Source organism: Vombatus ursinus, unplaced genomic scaffold, assembly GCF_900497805.2.
Source record: "Vombatus ursinus unplaced genomic scaffold, bare-nosed wombat genome assembly UNPS02011014.1, whole genome shotgun sequence".
In the NCBI taxonomy this organism is placed as follows: Eukaryota; Metazoa; Chordata; class Mammalia; order Diprotodontia; family Vombatidae; genus Vombatus; species Vombatus ursinus.
The window spans coordinates 12,486,302-12,501,516 of NW_020950792.1; positions in this window are offsets into that span (position 1 = coordinate 12,486,302).

Sequence of the window (15,215 nt, forward strand, 5' to 3'; positions counted from 1 at the left end):
ATCAAGGAAAACTGCCCTGATATTCAAGAACCAGAGAGCAAAATAGAAATGGAAAGAATCCACCGATCACCTCCTGAAAGAGATCCCCAAAGGAAAACTCCTAGGAATATTGTAGCCAAATTCCAGAGTTCCTAGGTCAAGGAGAAAATATTACAAGAAGCCAGAAATAAACAATTCAAGGATTACAAAAACATAATCAAGATAACACAAGATTTAGCAGCTTCTATATTAAAGGACTGGAGGGCTTGGAATATAATGTTCCAGAGGGCAAAGGAGATAGAATTACAACCATGTATCACCTACCCAGCAAAACTGAGCATAATCCTTCAGGGGGAGAGACAAGACAGGGAGAAAATTTGGAAGTCAAGATCTTGTGGCAGCAAATGTTGAAAACTAAAATTGAATTAATTAATTTAAAAAAATGAAAATAAAATAAAATTCCAGAATAAACATCTTGCTGCAAACTCATTCCATAATTATTCAAATATAGTGCTACCTCAGTGAATGAATCATACAGGAATTGCAGTCCTTCATAATACCATGTTCTGATAGGAAATGAAGAGAAGTAAGATTAAAAAAAAGAAGTTAAAGCAGGGAAAGAAAATGACATGATATATAAGTTAATGAGTCTATATTTCCTAGTTACAGAGAGTTAGAAAGAGTAAAAAGAGAAACTACATTGTAAACTCCTTTAGAATAAGGACTTAACATCGTAGATATTTGTTTTTTACTATCATATTCCATGACCAGTAGTCACGTAATAAATGGTCTTTGAATAAATTAACAGGGTTTGTAGTAAAGCAATTTTAGGACTCAATTCCATAATAAAATAAGTAGAAACATGAGATTCTTACTCTTGAACCTTTGTACTTAAGATCAAACCAATGATCTTCTGCAAAGAAGTGCTATTAAAATATCAGAGAATTATAGTTTAAAATTACATTTGTTCCTTACTACTTTAAGTAATTCTTTAATGTACACAAAACCTTATTTATTTCAAGCTTGATAAAATGAATATTCATTGACAACTACTTGGATGCAAATTTTAAAGTTTCAAGGTTCTGGCAGGCTTCCTGTAAATAACATTTAAAATGGCATAAATTTGACTGTAATATAAATACAATTACTTATGGTTTATTTATGAATATTGTTTTTGTATCTGTTAACTTTCATTATATTTTAAATAATCTAATCAAAATTGAAGAGCTCAGAGTGCAGGTTAATCCATTATATACTTGGTTTTCTGATGATGACATACCAGAAATTTTTCTGGGAATATTCAAAAATATATTCTCTAAAGACTGAGGATAAACAACTTAATGATTCCTTCCCAATACCTTTTAAAACATGTCCTGAAATTGAAACCAGCAATTGACTTTAAAAGGGATTTTTTAAAAATTGGGGAGTAATGGTAACATATATACACATATGTGTGTATACACACTCACACACACAGACACACACACACACATATTATATATATATGTATATGGATTCCTGTCTATATATGCATACATACCATAATGTGTGTGCTTATTTCTGCAAATGCACTTGTTGCCAAGTCTATTTACATTTATTAATTTTTGCTTGGCACATTAGAATATCAAAATATGCTTGTTGGTCCAAGATTTGTCATTACTTAGTCCCATTAGAATGTAGTATTCTCTTAGTACTGAAAACAAAACTGAAAAACAGAATATAGTAATAAATGAAGAGTGAAAAAGAAAAACCCCAAACATATGTAACTGGGATATGAACTCAGTTTTCCCAAAGGGCTCTCTTCCTAATCCAATTTAAGCCAAACAACTGGCATGTTATATGACCTGCAGATGGATCACCAGAGGGCCATCTATTCTACAGCTGTTAGTATTTGGCATACAAATGTTCAGGCTTGTGTTTGATATCTGTCCAGAAAACTTGACAGGCATTTTTAATAGGAAAGGTTGAAGATCATTTTATAAAACAGATCAAGAATTGTCCTTGCTCATAGTACTTAATTTAATCATTTTCTCATCAGAATTTATAACTTTTTGTTTGTTTGTTTGTTTCATTGTATTTGTCTCTAACCCATACTGAATTTTTGAACTCCTGGACACTTTTTGACAGGTTAAGTAAGGAGTTAAAGGAATAATAAAAGCATATGAATAAATGTCATCTTCTGCAAAATATTTAGTTAAGCATCTTGGGAAAAAAAGTGTATTTGGCTCTTTCAAAATGCACAGTGTACTTGGCAGAGGCACCACAATGTAGCAGATGAAGAAATTTATTTGAAACTAGAAAGACTTAGGTTCAAATCCGGATACACTGTGTCACAATGGTCAATTTATTTAAATTGACTGTGACACACACTGTGTCACAATGATCAATTTATTTAAAGTTCAGTGACCTAGGAAATGTTCTAAGACCATGAGTTGTAAAGAATGTGCCTTCCTCCAATGGTAAAGTGATTTCTGTCATGTTGGAGTTCCTTACCAGCAAAATCACATATCTATTCACTATATCCTAAATAAGTAGAAACAAAAGACTAGTGCTTTGGAGGATCCTGTAATAATTTTATTTATTTATTATTTATGTAGTATTTTCTTTTTTCCCCAGTTACATGTAAAAACAGTTTTAACATTCATATTTAAATAGATGAATTCCACTATGAACCATAAAGGACCATAAAACCATGCCTGCCCTTTGACCTAGCAAAACCACTACTAGGTCTGTATCACAAAAGAGATTAAAAAAAGGAAAAGGACCTATATGTACAAAAATATTTACAGCAGTTCTTTTCTAGTGGTAAAGAATTAGAAGTTGTGGGGAAGCCCATCAAATGGAGAAAGACTGAACAAGTTGTGGAATGTGATAATGATGAAAAACCATTGTATTATAAGAAAAGATGAGCAGGATGCTCTCAGAAAAAAAAATTTGAATGACTTGCATGGGCTGATGCAAAGTGAAATGTACTGTGTACAAAGTAACATGATTATTATAGGATGATCAGTTGTGAATGACTTAGCTATTCTCAGCAATACAATGATCCAAGACAACTCTGAAGAACTTATGATGAAAAATGCTATCCATCCCCAGAGAAAGAACTGATGGTGTCTGAATACAGATTGAAGTATACTTTTATTTTATTTTATTTCATTTTTCTTGAGTTGTATATGTTTTCTTTCACAATATGAGTATTATGAATATGTTTTGCATGATTACACATATATCAACTATATTAAATTGTTTGCATTCTCAATGAGAGATGGTGGGGAAGTAGGAAGGGAAAGAATTTGGAACTGGAGCTTTTAGAAACAAATGTTGAAAATTATTTTACATGTAACTGGAGAAAAATAAAATACTAAATAAAAACTATTTTAAAAAAACCTTGAGTTCCAATTTCTCTCCCTTTCTCCTTTCTCATCCTTACCCTTCATTAAGAAAGTAAACAATTCAATATAAGTTATACATGTGTAGTCATGCAAAACATTTAAATAATTGTCATGTGGTGAAAGAAAACAATGACCAGGAAAAAAAACTCGAGAAAAATAAAGTTTAAAAAAAAGCATGATTCAATCTATATTCAGTCACCATCAGTTCTTTCTCTGGGGATGAAAAACATTTTTCATCCTAAGTCCCTCAGAGTTGTTTTGGATCTTTGTATTGCTGAGAATAGCTAACACATTTACAACTGATCATCTTACAATATTTCTGTCACTTTGTACACAGTACATTTCATTTTGCATCAGCTCATGCAAGTCTTTTGAGGTTTCTCTAAGAGCATCCTGCTCATCATTTCTTATAGCATAACAATATTCCATTATAACAACAAACCATAATTTGTTCAGCCATTCCTCAATTAATGGATATCCCCTCAATTTCCAGTTCTTTGCCACCAGAAAAGAGCTGTTTTAGATATTTTTGTATACATAGGTCTGTTTCCTTTTTTTTTCTCTTTTCTGTTACAGACCTAGTAATGGTATTGCTGAGTCAAAGTGTATGTATGGTTTTATAGCCCTTTGGGCAAAGTTCTAAATTGCTCTACAGAATTCTTTAATCAGTTCACAACTCCACCCACAGTGCATTAATGTCCCATTTTTCTCACATCCCATGTCATTTTCCTTTTCTCTCTTATTAGCCAATCTAATGAGTATGAGGTAGTACCTCAGAATTGTTTTAATTTGCATTTCTCCAATCAATAGTGAAAGATTTTTTTTATATGGCTAATAGATACCTTTGACTACTTCATCTGAAAACTATTCATATCTTTTGATCATTTATCAAGAGGAGAATGGCTCCAATTTTTATAAATTTGACTCAGTTCTCTATATGTTTCAGAAATGAGGCCTGTATCAGAGAAGCTTACTTCAAAACATTTTTCACAGGCACTATTGCTAACTGTGTTTCCATCCATCTTATTGCCTCCCACCCCTGTTTATTCTATTATCTCTCTCCTTTCACCCTGTCCCTCCTCAAAAGTGTTTTGCTTCTGACTACCTGCTTCTCCAATCTGCCCTCCCTTCTTCACCCTGCCCCCTTCTCTTATAACCTTCCCATCCTACTTTCCTGTATGGTAAGATAGATTTCTATATCCAATTGAGTGTGAACATTATTCTCTCCTGGAGCCAATTCTGATGAGAGTAAAGTTCACTCACTTGCCTTCACCTCTCCACTCCCTCCTCTTACCCTCCACTGTAAAAGTTTTTTCTTGCCTCTTTTATGTGAGATAATTTACCCCATTCTACCCCTCCCTTTACCTTTCTCCCAGTAAATTCTTCTTTCACCTCTTAATTTTATTTTTTAAATATCATTCCTTCATATTCAACTCACACCTGTGCCCTCAGTCTACATATACTCCTTCTAACTGCCCTAAAATGAGAAAGTTTTTATGAATTACAAGTATCAACTTCCCATGTAGGAATGTAAACAGTTTAACCATATTAAGTCCCTTATGATTTCCCTTTTCTGTTCATCTTTTTATGCTTGTCTTGAGTCTTGTAATTGAAAGTCAACTTTTTCCTCTACCTCTCTTATTTGGTTTTTAAAATCCTTTTTGAGTTTTTCCATGGCCTGAGACCAATTCATATTTTTCTTGGGGGTTTTGGATGTAGGAGCTTTGACTTTGTTATCTTCTGAGTGTGTATTTTGGTAGTTAACTTTCTATGGTCAGAATTTTTTTTCTGTTGTTTGCTCATTTTCCTAGCTTATTTTTTTACTTTTTTGTTGAAGTAGGGCTCTGCTTCCGAGATAACAGGTGCACTGTCCCAAGCTTTGGTGTTTTGTACGGCTGTTTTCAGAGATATTTCTTTTTTTTTTGATGGGCAATTGGGGTTAAGTGACTTGCCCAGGGTCACACAGCTAATAAGTGTTATGTGTCTGAGACCGGATTTGAACTCAGGTTCTGACTCCAAGGCTGGAGCTTTATCCACTGCACCACCTAGCTGTCCCCAGAGGTAGTTCTAAAGGCCTGTCAGTTTTCAGTTCTTCCAAGATGATATGATCTAAGGAGAAGTGTGTTTACTACTCTCCTGGCCTGTACCCTGGTCTATGAGCAACCACAAGCACTTTTTTCTGCCCAGGAACTATGAGAAGGGTCCCTGCTCCACTGGAGTGCAAGCTCTACTGTGGTAGTGCTCCTCCTTGCCCTGGGAATGCCACTCAGGACTGGAACCCAGATTGAATATGAGCAAAGCAACAGAATCCTGCCTTAGTCCTAACAAAAACGACCCCTGTAATCACCTTCTAATCAGTTGTTAGACACCCTTTTTGTCTATGGGCTGAGAGCTCCAAAAGCAGCTGATGATGATGATGAGTAAATGGCACCCAAGGCCTTTTCCTGGTTTGCTAGGTCAGTGTCTGTGCTGGCAAGGCTGAACGTGGCTGTGCGCCACTCTCATCCAGATGCAGCAGAACTTTCCTGCTGACCTTCTAAGTTATTTTTGGCTAGGAAATTGTCTCACTTCATCCTTTTGTGAGTTCTGCTGCTCCACAAATTGTTTTATGGTATTATTTAAAGGTGTTCAGAAGGGTTTTGGGGAGAGCTCAGTTAAGTCACTGCCTTTCCTCCACCTGGAACTTGTAATAATTTTTAAAATACATAGAAAGCTTAATTTTAAGGTTATGAATAAACTGAAATAAATATAGTTATTTTTGATAGATGTTTCTATGGTAGTACAAAAATGCTAGATAGAATGTGTACTTAAAATTAATGACATAAGGATTCACTACATACGCTAACCAAAGTAGTTAGAAACTTTTTTTTTCTTCACATGAAAGAGAATGTACTTACCCTAAGTGTATTTGAGGATATTGTTTTCCTTTTATTTTCTCTTATTTTAAAATAATGTGTTTTCTAATTACATGTAAAGATAGTTTTCAACATTCATTTTTATAAGGTCTTGAGTTTCAGTTTTTCCCTTCCTCCTTCCCGTTGCCCCTCCCCAAGACAATAAGCAATCCTACATGGATTATACATGTGCAATCATGAAAACATATTTCCACATTAGTCATGTTGTGAAAGAAGATACAGAACAAAAAGGAAAAGCCACAAAAATTTTAAAACATGAAAAAATGAAAATAGTATGCTTTGATTTGCATCCGGACTCCATAGATCTTTCTCTGGATTTGGATAGCATTTTCCATCGCAAATCTTTTGGATTTGCCTTAGATCATCATATTGCTGAGAAGAGCTAAGTCTATCATAGTTGATCTTCATATAATGTTGCTGTTACTGTGTACAATGTTCTCCTGGTTCTGCTCACTTCATTCAGCATTAGTTCAAAATTTTTTTCTGAAATCTGCATGCTCATCATTTCTTACAGCACAATAGCATTCCGATACATTCACAAACAACAACTTGTTCATTCATTCCCCAATTGATATTAATTGATGGGCATTCCCTCAGTTTCAAATTATTTGCCACCACAAAAAGGGCTACTATAAATATCTGTGTGTGTGTGAGTCCTTTTCCCTTTTTTATGATCTCTTTGGGATATAGATCTAGTAGTGTTATTGATGGATAAAAGGTATGCACAGTTTTACAGCTCTTTGGGCATAGTTCCAAATTGCTCTCCAGAATTGTTGGATCAGTTCATATCTCCACCAACAATTCTTTGGTGTCCCAATTTTCCTACATCTTCTCCAATATTTATCATTTTCCCTTTCTGTCATATTAGCCAATCTGATAAGTGAGAGGTGATACCTCAAAGCTGTTTTAATTTGCATTTCTATGAACAATAATGATTTGGAGAATATTTTCATATGATTACAGATAGCTTTAATTTCTTCATCTGAAAACTGCCTATTCATATTCTTTGACTATTTATCAATTGGGGAATGACTTGTATTCTTATAAATTTGACTCAGTTGTGTATATATTTGAGAAATGAGACCTTTATCAAAAATACTTGCTGTAAAAATTGTTTCCCAGCTTTCTTCTTTCTTTCTAATCTTGATTGCATTGGTTTTCTTTGTGCAAAAAAATTTTAACTTAAGGTAATAAAAATTATCCATTTTGCATTTTATAATATTCTCTATCTCTTGTTTGCTCATAAATTCATCCCTTTACCATATATCTAACAGGTAAACTTTCCTTTGCTGTTCTAATTTACTTGTGGTGTTACCCTTTATGTCTAAATCATGTAACTAATTTGACTTTATCTTCTTGGTATACTAGTAGGAGATATGGTTTATGCTTAGTTTTCCCAGCAGTTTTTTTTTAATAGTGAGTTCTTATCCCAGCACCTAGAGTCTTTGCATTTATCAAACAGCAGATTACTACAATCATTTGCTACTGTGTTTTGTGTACCTAATCTATTCCCCTGATCTATCACACTATTTCTTATTCAATATAAAATCATTTTGATGATTATTGCTTAAATTAAATTTATATTATAATATAAATTTAGATCTGATTTGACTAGGCCATCCCCTTTGCATTTTCTTCATTGATTCCTTTGATATCATTGACCTTTTGTTCCACCAGATGTATTTTGTTATTATTTTTTCTAGTTCTATCAAATATTTTTTTCATAGTTTGACAGGTATAGCACTGAATAGGTAAATTTGCAATGGTAGAATTGTTATTTTTATTATATTAACTTGGCTTATGCATGAGAAATTGATGAGTTTTTTTCCCCCAATTGTTTAGATCTGACTTTATTTGTGTGAAAAGTGTTTTGTAATTGTGTTCATATAGTTCCTAGGTTTATTTTGACAGGTAGATTCCCAAGTATTTTATATTGTTTATCCTTATTTTAAATGGAATTTCTCTGTCTCTTGATGCTGGGTTTTGTTGGTCATATAAGGAAATGTTGATGATTTATGTAGGTTTATCTTATGTCCTGAAATTTTGCTAAAGTTGTTAATTATTTCAAGTAGTTTTTTATTTGATTCTCTAGTATTCTTTAAGCATACCATCATATCATCTACAAAGAGTGGTAGTTTTGTTTCCTCATTGCCTATTCTAATTCCTTCAATCTATTTTTCTTTTCTTATTGCTATAGCTAACATTTCTAGTACTTTATTGAATAATGGTAGTGTTAATGGACATCCTTGTTTCACCTCTTATCTTACCGGAGATGCTTCTAGCTTATCCCCATTACATATAATGGTTGCTGATGGTTTTAGGTAGATGCTACTTATCATTTTAAGGAAGACTCCATTTATTCCTGTGCTCTCTAGTGTTTTTAGTAGGAATGGTTGTTGTGTTTTGTCTAAAGCTTTTTCTGCATTTATTGAGATAATCATATGATTTCTGTTAATTTTGTTGTTGATATGGTCAATTATGCTGATAGTTTTCTGAATATTGTACCAGCCTTGCATTCCTGGTATAAACCCCACCTACTCATAGTGTATCATTCTTTTGATAAATTGCTGTAATCTTTTTGCTAATGTTTTATTTAATTTTTATCTTAATATTAATTAAGGAAATTGGTCTATAATTTTCTTTCTTTGTTTTGACTTTTCATGATTTAGGCATGAGTACTTTTATGTCAGAAAAGGAATTTAGTAGAATATCTTTGCCTATTTTTTCCAAATAGTTTATATAGTATTGATGGGTTGCTTGGGTGCTTGTACTGGGACCCCAAATCCAAGACCACATTTCTCCATTGCCTCAGAAACACTATCCCTGGCAGTTTCTCCTCAGCCCAAGAGCAGTATGCCTAGCAATTACTCATGAGTGGGCCTCAGTAACACACTTATCTCTGTCCTTGGTACAGTTACGAACTGCACCTGAAGGAATTATTATTTTGAACTGGCTTTGCACTGGGTCATATACTCCCTGCATCTATCTCATCAAACAAGACATTGATTGGTGGCAGGCTGGGCAACCCTCAGTTGGCCCTGTCCACTAGTTAACTTAGTGGTGTAGCAGACCTAAAAACCACACCTCCATGTAACCCCCACCTTGGGCTTTTCCTGGTGAATTCTGGGTAAAATGCCTGCACAGTAGATACAAAAAGTGTATGTTCTTTTAAGAATTGACAACTCCTAAACCACTCCCTAATCCCACCTTGAATCACCTAGTTAGTATATTTGGCACATGTTTTACTATAGTTTATCCTATATAAACTTTAACTGAACCCTTCTAAGGTCGCACGTTTCTTAAGAATCTTTTCCTGCTGGAAAGTGTAACAATAAATCTTTGTCAGCTTGACTTAAAGAATGGTTGAGTCTGTGAATTTATTCTGGATGACCCTGTCCTGTACTACAGTCTTTGAAAAGTCTCAACTTCTTAGACTGGAAAAGTATTGTAATTATTTGTTCTTTAAATTTTTGGTAGAATTAACTTGTAAATCCATCTTTCCTTGGAGATTTTTCCTTAAAGAGTGCATTAATGGCTTTTTCAATTTTTTTTTCTAAAATGGGGCTAGTTAAATATATTATTTCCAATTCTGTTAATCTGAGTAATTTATATTGTTTGTATGTATTCATCCATTTCACTTAGATAGTCAGATTTATTGGCATACAGTTGGACAAAATAGCTCCTAATTATTGCTTTAATTTCCTCTTCATTGGTGGTGAATTCACCCTTTTCATTTTTGATACTAGTAATTTGGTTTTATTCTTTTTTTTAAAATCAAATCAACCAAAGGTTTATCTCTTTTATTGTTTTTTTGTTGGTTTGTTTGTTTTTCATAAAAGCAGCTCTTATTTTAATTCATTAATTCCATAGTTTTCTTACTTTCAATTTTATTAATCTCTCCTTTGATTTTTAGTATTTCTAATCTGGTATTTATTTGGACATATTAAATTTATTCTTTTTCTAGATTTTTAATTTCATGCCTGATTCACTGATCTTCTCCATATTTTATTCATGTAAGCATTTAGAAATATAAAATTTCCCCTAAGTACTGATTTGGTTGTATCCCATACATTTTGGTATATTCCATTATTGTCATTCTTTTGATGAAGTTATTGATTGTTTCTATGACTTGTTGTTTGACCCACTCATTCTTTGACATTAGATTATTTAGTTTCCAATTAATTTTTAATCTATCTTTCCATGACACTTTATTACATGTAATTTTTATTGCATCATGATCTGAAAAGGATGCATTTAATATTTCTGACATTTTGCATTTATTGTTAGGTGTTGATGCCCTGATATGTGGTGAATTTTTGTGTAAGTGTCATGTGCTACTTTAAAAAAGGTATATTCCTGGGGGCAGCTAGGTGGCACAGTGGATAGAGCACCAGCCCTGGAGTCAGGTGGACTGGAGTTCAAATCTGGCCTCAGACACATAACACTTACTAGCTGTGTGACTCTGGGCAAGTCACTTAACCCCCAATTGCCTCACCAAAAAAAAAAAAGTTTTATTCCTTTTTATCACCATTCAATTTTCTACAGAAGTCTATCATATCTAACTTTTCTAAAATTATATTCACATCCTTAACTTCTTTCTTGTTTATTTTGTGATTAATTTAACTAGTTCTGATAGGAGGAGGTTTAGGTCCTACACTCATATATTTTTGCTGACTTCCTCTAACTCATTTAACTTCTCTTCTAATAATTGGGATGTTATATTACTTGGTGACTATATATTTTGTATTGACATTACTTCATTGCCTATGGTACCTTTGAGCAGGTTATAGCTTCCTTCCTTATCTCTTTTAATTAGGCCTATTTTTTGATTTTGCTTTGTCTGAGATCAGGATTGCTATCCCTATATTGCTGCAAGTATTATCTACCCATATAGAGATTTAAACAGTTTAATCTTATTGAATGCCATAAGTGTGTGTATGTGTGTGTGTGTGTGTGTGTGTTTCTTTCCTATTTACCTTTTTATGCTTCTCTGCAGTCTTGTTTTTGAAAATCAAAGTTTTTGTTCAGCTCTGGTCTTTTCATCAGGAAAGTTTGAAATTCCCTGTTTCACTGAATGTACATTTTTTCCCCTACAAGATTATGCTCAGTTTTGCTAGGGAGTTGATTCTTGATTGTAATCCAAGCTCTTTTGCCTTACAGAATGTCATATTCCAAGCCCTCCAATACTTTAATGTAGAAGTGTGTAATCCTGTGTAATCCTGGCTGTGGCTCTTTGATATTTGAATTGTCTGTTTCTGGCTCCTTGCAGTATTTTCTCCTTTATCTGATAGTTCTGAAATTTGGTTATAATATTCCTTGGAGTTTTCATTTTGGGGTCACTTTCAGGAGATGATTGGTGGATTTTTTTCAATGACAATTTTACCCTCCAGTCCTAGGATATCAGGCAACTTTCCTTGATAATTTTTTGAAAGATACTGTCCAGGCTCTTTTTTTTTTTTGATCATGGCTTTCAGGTAGCCCAATAATTCTTATATTATCTCTCCTGGATTTATTTTCCAGGTCAGTTGTTTTTCCAATGAGGTATTTTACATTTTCTTCTGATTTTTCATTCTTTGGCTTTTGTTTGACTGATTTCTGGTATCTTGTAGATTCATTAGCTTCCACTTGCCCAATTCCAATTTTTAAGAAATTATTTTCCTCGGTGAGCTTTTGTACTTCCATTTCCATTTGACTCTTTTTTTTTTTCATAATTCTCTTGCATAGCTCTCATTTTTTCCCCAATTTTTCTTCTACCTTCCTTACTTGATCTTTAAAATCCTTTTTTGAGCTATTCCAAGAGGAATTTTTGTGCTTGAGACCAATTCATATTCCCCTTTGAGGCTTTTCATGTAGGCATTTTGACATTGTTGTCCTCTTCTGAATTTGTGTTCTGTAGGCATAGTAGCTTTCTATGATAACAACTCTCTACGACTTTATGTGTATAATGTATGTCAAATTGCTTCCCTTCTTAAGGAGGAGGGTGGGATAGGAGGCAGAGGATTTTCAACTCAAAATTACACACACACACACACACACACACACATGCACACATACACACACTAGTATAGTATGCATATATTATATCTATAGTATATACTATATAGAGCATATACTGTGTATATACTATGTATAGCATAAATACTATATATTGTGTATATATATATATAGCTATAAAGTTTTTACATGTGATTGGGAAATATTTAATTAAAATATATATTTTAAAAAGGAAATTTATAAAGTTTTTTGTAATCTTTATAAACTTCTTCTTATTAAAGTTTTTAAAAGGATACATTTAAAAGGATGTTATATTTGATCCTGAAGGTAATAGTTAACCACTGGAATTCCTTGACTAAGAGGGTATCATAGTCTATCCTCTGCTTAAGGAACATAATTTTAGCAACTGAGTCAAGGACTAGAATAGGGAGACACTTGAAGCAGGGAATTCAATTTGTAGGCTATTGTGATAATGGAGGCATTAGGTGAGGAGGGCCTTCACCAGTGTGTTAAGAGTATCAGAGAGAATGGGGCATATATATAAAGGACATGATGAAGCTTAAATCTACAGAGTTTGGTCATAGATTAGCTATGTTGGGTGAGAGAGAGGGAGGAGTCAAGGATGATACATAGGCTGTGAGCTAGGGTGACTGGGGGAATCACAGTATCCTTGAAAGTAATAGTGAAGTTAGGAAGAGGGCAAGGTTTAGGAAGAAAGATAAGAAATTGAGCTTTCAACACATTGAGTTTAAGATATTTATGGGACATCTAGTTTAAGATATCTGATAAGTAGTTTCAGATGAGAAAATTGAGGTCATCAGAGAGGTTAGAGCTGCATAAGTAGATTTGATATCATTAACATAAATATGATCATTGGATACATAGGAACTGATGAAATCACCAAGTTAAATAATATAGAAAGAGAGGAGAAGAGGATCTAGGATGGTCCTCTATTGAACACCCATTGTTAGTGAGCATCCATTCATGCTTACTGGATGAAAATCCTACAAATGAGACTAATAAAGAATATTCATGTAGTAGAAGAACCACAGAAAGTAATCATATTAACTCAAAGAGAAGAGAGGATTAAGAAGAAAAGAGTGATTGAACATGTCAAAGTTTGCAGAAAGGACAAAAAGAATGAAGATAGAGAAAAGGAAAATAGATTTTGCACCTAAGAGATCATTAGTAACTTTAGAGAGAGAAGTTTTGGCTGAATAATGAGATTAGAAGCCAGACTATGGAGATGTGCAACTTAGTCATATAAACATATTCTGAAGGTAGCAAAATAGACTGGATAAATGCTTGGTTTAGTGAGATGGACATTGCAATTTGATGGATTCATACAAAGGACAGTCAAGTAGCACAGATCCATCCATACGTTCTTAAACTAAATCACTTACCAATGTCTAGCTCAACCTGTTCAAACTACTGTACCATTCTTTCTCGCAGGGGCTCTTCATTACAATGGGGAAGTTGTAGGGGAAATTCTTGGTGGGGCCTAGTCTGAAAGGTAACCAAGTATGCTGCCAACAGATTGTGCTCAGAACTGGAGGAGCTGAGAAATTAATAAACCAGGTGCTAGACTAATATAATCAAGTAGAACTTAGATGTCTCTGAGAAGAACAAGTTATGTCAGCTAAATTCCATGAGTTAGGATATTTTAACAAAGGAATTTGGGGCTTATGAACAGCCTCAAAGAAAGGATTGCCTATTATAATTCTAAAAGTTCCCATTAGATATGAGAGAGGAAGTTCTTGATCCATGACAGGAGTATATTTATATGGTTTATCCTGAGTACTCTAAGTCTGACTTGGAGGCGTTGCTCTTTCCCTAAAGGTTGACAAGAGGATTGTTAGAGCTCTGAGAACTAAAATTCATATCACAATCCCCTTATGAACAACTAACTCCTTAAATGGATCAAGTTAGAACTCTTTGTTCTAATTTGATCTGACATGCCTTCTTTCTTAGAAACAGTCTACTCATTATTTGACTGAATTTATCTTGAACATAATTTTTTTGGAATTGTAGAGAAATGGTCTCAATAATAAACTCAAAGTGATTAAACTATTGTGTTCCCATTGTTGCTGTTTTAATAGTACTTGATAGTGTTTAAAAGTACTTAATATAAATATTTTTAAAATGTTGTATAATAGATCAGTCATATACAATGCCAAAAACAAAATAAAAGCAAAAAAAAAAAAAGATGACCAGCCATGCACAGTACCAAAAACAGATAGTAAGATTGACAATAAAACAAAAAAACACATAAATAATTAAATAAATGAATGAACAGATAAACAAAACAACATAACCAAAATAACCAGCCAAGATTCTTTCATGGTTGTTTTGCCATTTAGCTGGCTCTGAGAAGTACTCAGAGAAGTAAGATACAATCACTGGCAACATAGCCTGGAAAATAGAAGAGCATATGAAAGCTTTTTTTCTTTTTTTGGGATGGAAGAAGGGTATAACTATTAGTGTTCTGCTAAGAATTATTATTTATGCACACATAGGTAATATTTGTACAATGATTTCTCCTTGACAGGATGGATATTAAAGAGACTTGGTGGCAAAACATAGAATCAAGTAAGATCTTGGTTCAAATTTTGCCTCTTGACAATAAGTATTTTTTCCTATGCAATACATTTCTTAGACTCTGTATCTTAATCCATAAAATAAATAAAAGGAATACATACATACATATATGTATATGTAAATATGTGTGTATATACATGCATAGTACTGTTGTTGTTAGGAATGTGGTATGCTATGGGGCTGAAAGCAAAAAAAAGGGAGGCATAGAAATTATGAACATAGTAGTGTAGAATTAGTGTAGATGGTAATAGTAGTTGTGGTGGAAGTGAGTTGTGTTTTGTGTTGAAACAAGATTGGAGAAGAACAGTATGTTTCCTCAATGACTTCAGAATAAAGC